General features: G+C 36.7%; 1 long non-coding RNA gene across 1 annotated transcript in view; it reads left to right on the top strand.

The window, feature by feature from the left end:
- The window catches only part of LOC128248290 (uncharacterized), a 52,370-nt gene that overhangs the window by 27,001 nt on the left and 20,520 nt on the right, over positions 1–4,849 (top strand). The window lies entirely within an intron of this gene.

Below are 4,849 nucleotides of genomic sequence, written 5' to 3'. Positions count from 1 at the left end.
ATATATATATATATACGTACACACACACACACATACATGTATACCTATATATGTGTGTGTATGTGTGTGTTCGTGTGTGTGCGAGATGTGTGTTTATGTGTGACGTGTGCGTATGTGCGTGTAGATTTCGATAAACAACTCTGTTTTAAGCTCATTTGTTGCATGAAGATTTATTTTTCTTACATTTGTATTAGCTTCGAGCTGTTAGCTTAATATCATTAATTCCTTATCAGTGTTTCTAATCCTCCATAGGCTTAACACGAAGAAGAAGCGCTACTGGGATGTGTCACTGTTTCTTTATAGTTAGCAGGTAAAGTCGTAAGCATGTCGTCATTAATCAGGTGTTTGTTTCTCTTTACGTATTTAGTCTATATGATTCTTTTCACATTTTCAGCTTTATGATTATTGTTGCCATGAGTACTCAACCATTTTCTTTAACAATTCTATAGGCATGACTGCATGGTAAGAAGCTTCCTTACCAACCACACTCGGGTTCAGTGCCACTGCGTGGCACCTAGGACACAGGTCTTCTACTGTAACCTCAGGACGACCTAAGCTTTGTACTTCGACGTTATAGATGGAAATTGAAACAAAACCTGTTACGCACACACACACACATATATATATGGAGGTTTGCCCAACTCCAGCATCTACACCGCAGTACCATCATGGCATCTGATGTGGCTTTTTAAACAAGACAATGTTCTGAAAAGACACCCACATAAATTGCACATCCGATTTGGACCACCAAGAGCTGCAGATAAGTTCTGAGCTTTGTGGATCTTAAAATGTCTTTTGAGTCCTCCGTTAGATTTGCAAACCTTCTGGCATCCCTCTCAGGAATGGTTATCATATTTTACGCTGTAATCTCCAGCATATGGAATTTGCATTATTGATTCTACCCAGTCCAATATCGGCCGTGAGTTATACATTGGTTTTAGCAGTAAATGCATAATAACTAATTTTGAGCTCAATCCATATTGCCTTCTAAACATTAATCAGCTCAACAGTTAGAGCTAAAATCTATCGTCGTATCAAACTATTTGTTCCTTCCTCTCCTCCCATCTAACCACAGATACTACCAATACGTTTTCAGATTTTCCTTCATACTACAAAATCCTTTCAAAGGAGCAACGCTGTTTCCGCGGCTCCATACTTTGAAATGACTAAACATGAACTGCTTTTGGAACTTACATACCATGTTCAGGAAACTTTTATCCACTTCTATACACCATTTTCCTCGGATAATGGAACTACAACATCTTTATACATCTTATTTCTACTTCCATTCTCTTATTTCCCTCTATGTTCCCTATCTCCTCCTTTTCCATAATAACTCGAACGCAAATATTATCTCAGACTGTCTCTGATGAAGGGGATATCCATGATATCCCAGAAACACCTGTAAGACTATTTCATTATAGATGTCCTGAAACCCCCTCAGAGCCTTGGCTTTGTTATCTCATTCTGTCTAATATATATATATATATATATATATATATATATATATATAAAGGAGGAACATTATGATGATTTAACCTTTTCTACACCCATCACTATAAATATAGCAATATCTTTTTTAATGCAATTTACACTCCACAAACTTTAAAGTATTTGAATACAATTTCCGTATAGTTCTTACATAAAATACATGTAATATGTTGAGTTATCACTGTTTGCAAATCATTTTAACTGTCTCGTGTTACTTTCTCATGTTCCCCTCTATCTTCTTTCACTTTCTATGTTTATCTCACTCTCTCACGCTGTCCCACTCTATCTCGTCTCAGTTTTCATCTCGTGTTGTTTCTCTCTCTCTTTCTATTTCTCTTTACATATGAGTGTGTATGAATGTCCATGTGTGTGTTTTATGTTAACTGGCAAGAAAATACCGTGTCATGTTACGTCATTCTATGTCAAAGCGGTAACGTGGCCTTTTCTATAAATAGAGTTCGATAAAATTACTAACAGGCTTAAAATAACCACTGAGGTTAATATGACAGACGAAAACCTTTTAAGGTCGTGCCTAAGCATAGCTGAAGTATAATGGCTGTTACTAGTAAAAGAATAAGAGAATATGAACTGGCAAATAACACTGTTATATTACGTAAGAGTTTTCAATAATAAATAATTTTAGTTATGTCTGATATGAACAATCTCTTGAGTTATAGAAAAGTGAGAAGTTGACAAGAGCGCTAAGGTTGAACTTTGACACATACAATTTCCGTAGTCGACAGCCTCATCTGAATTTTAAACTAGCAGTTTAAGTAATTTTCAGAATGTTGACACATTGCTAAATTATGATTAAATGAATTTCAAGAATGATTCAGGAATTTTGCAAGCATGAGAGATTTATTATGTATAACCCGTATTACACTGGTACATAAGGTGATCTATGAATGTCATTCATCACCTACCGATGTCAAGCATTTTAGAAGTCTTCAAGTTTATTGTTTGGTGTGAAGTGAATTGTCAGGAAACCAACGTGAATACTAACACTTGCCTAGAAGGAGAAAAGATATCATAGTCATTTGCTCGTACTTATAACTAAATATTTTCAGCAGTTAAAAATAAAGTCACGTATAGTCTCCGCATGCATATATAAATACGTACGTACTCCCCCCGCCACACACACACAAACACGGATTCTCAAACACTTGGTTTCGTGTTCAATCTTACTTCGTGGCACCTTGGCGTCGTGTCTTGTTTTCTTACAATAGCTGCAGGTCTTGTAAGTGGATTTGACTGGCGGAAACTGAAAAAAGCTCGTTTGTGTGTGCGTGTTTTTGTGTTTGTGTGTGTGTGTTTGTGTGAGTGTTTGTGCGTGTGAGTGTCTGTGTGTGCGTGTATCTTTGTGACTGTTTTCGTCTCCTCGACCGCTTCACAACTGGACCGGGCGACGCGTTGTGTTCTTGAGCAAAACACTTCATTCCACGTTGCTCCAATCCACTCAGCTGGCAAACATGAGTCACGCTGGTTTTAAAAGAGCGCATTTATTATTTTTCTTTTACTTATATTTTTTAAGCCTGGTACTTATTTTATCGTATTTTTATAGAACTGCTACGTTACAGGGATGTAAACACACCAACACCAGTCGTCAAGTCGTGGTTGTAGACAAAAGCAGACATAAATACAAACACACACACACACACGCACACACATCAGTAAAAAGCTGTTGATAATACATATACACATACATAGAGGCACAAACACACATGTGTGTTCACTGAGTGTGTGTGTGTGTGTGTGTTTGTGTGTGTGTGCGTGCGTGTGTGTTTCTGTCTGTCTGTCTTTAGATACGGAGGTGGTAAATTTTCGAATGCGTTACCTAAATCATCATAAATGAAATGACTAATTTAGCAACACCATTTTAGTTCAGTATTTTTAAAGAAGTGTGCTAAAATAAATGCGGTTTCCTTTACAAGGATATGTGAAAGCCTGTTATTCTTTTGTTGCTCAAGAGGCCATGCTTTAAGGAAGGTTACAATTAGCAATTCAAACACCTCCACGTTCATGGCTGCATGCATAACTATGTATGTTAATGGGTTTGTATTGACACAATTTTCAAAAGAGTTTCAATACCACTTCCTTGCAGTTGTCAAATGGAGTAAAAGTAATTTGGTAAAGCTAACACTAACTGCAAATCTTTGTATTTATTTCTGCAAAGTCATTCACTTTTTCTATGTAAAACTTCTCTTTCTGTCTTCACTTTTCCTCTCTCTTTCTCTTTCCTTCCCACAAACACGAATTATCATCCCTTTTCTCTGATTCTTTATGTCTTATTGTGCGTGTTTTTCAGTATATGTGTATACTGATAAATCTCAACTAAAGTATTATTAAATGGGTTTCAAGAAAGATTTGGAAATGTTGCAAATGGAAGCGATTTTCTATGCATAACATATGTTATGAATGTTAACAAGATGATCTTGAGCGTCATTCATCTACTCACGATATTAACCATCATAGGTCTATTGATGTTTATAATTAATTCGATGCGAAATGAATTGTATACAAACATACAGAAGTATTAAACAGTCTTAATTTGCTTACAAAGAAACAATTCTGTCACTTACGAACGCACATACTTCTTCATAATGACAGGACTCTAGGAATTATGTCATACACACCAACATTTATACATACATATTTTCAGTCCGTTTAGCTGTAAACGACAGAGTGAGTTGCTAACAGGGAAGGGGCGAAATCGTGCCGAAACGTTGTGTCTTGTAGTCCGCGGCGGTCATTTGGCGCTCAGTGTTTCTTTACAAGATTTGTAGGGCGGTCAATATATGCGAAAACATTATAATGTGAAAAATGAATATGCATATCCTTATTTTGTGCTGGTAGAATCGTTAGTGTTAATTGGTATTTCTACAAAGTGTTAATCGGTATTTCTTCCAGTTATATGTTCTGTAATCAAATTCCACCGAAGTTGACTTGTCTTTCATCATTTCGGGGTCGATAAAATAAGCACCAGTTGAGCCCGGATAGCGACGTAATTGGATTGTCCATCTTTCAAAATTTCGTGCATTGTACCTACAGTAGAAAGGATTATCTTGACCATAGGTCCTTCATGTGCTTATGCTGCATTAACTCCAGCTTAGCAAGTCTCAGCACACAAGTCGAATCTGACAGAGGTGTCGAGAATTGTTATGCTACAAAATTAAATAGTTACGTCAGTACAATGAGAGTTGTTTTTAAACAAATGGGCGTACAACGCAGTTTTAGGTCGGACAGAGGGGACCAAAAGGCAACCTACTACACACAGGCTCATATATGTACTCTGACACACAGATGTGTACGTGTGTGTGGGCCAGTGTGTATATATGTATGTATGTATGTATTTATGTAT

The sequence above is a fragment of the Octopus bimaculoides genome, chromosome 7 (genome assembly GCF_001194135.2).
Source record: "Octopus bimaculoides isolate UCB-OBI-ISO-001 chromosome 7, ASM119413v2, whole genome shotgun sequence".
In the NCBI taxonomy this organism is placed as follows: Eukaryota; Metazoa; Mollusca; class Cephalopoda; order Octopoda; family Octopodidae; genus Octopus; species Octopus bimaculoides.
This window is presented reverse-complemented; position numbering and strand designations above follow the sequence as displayed.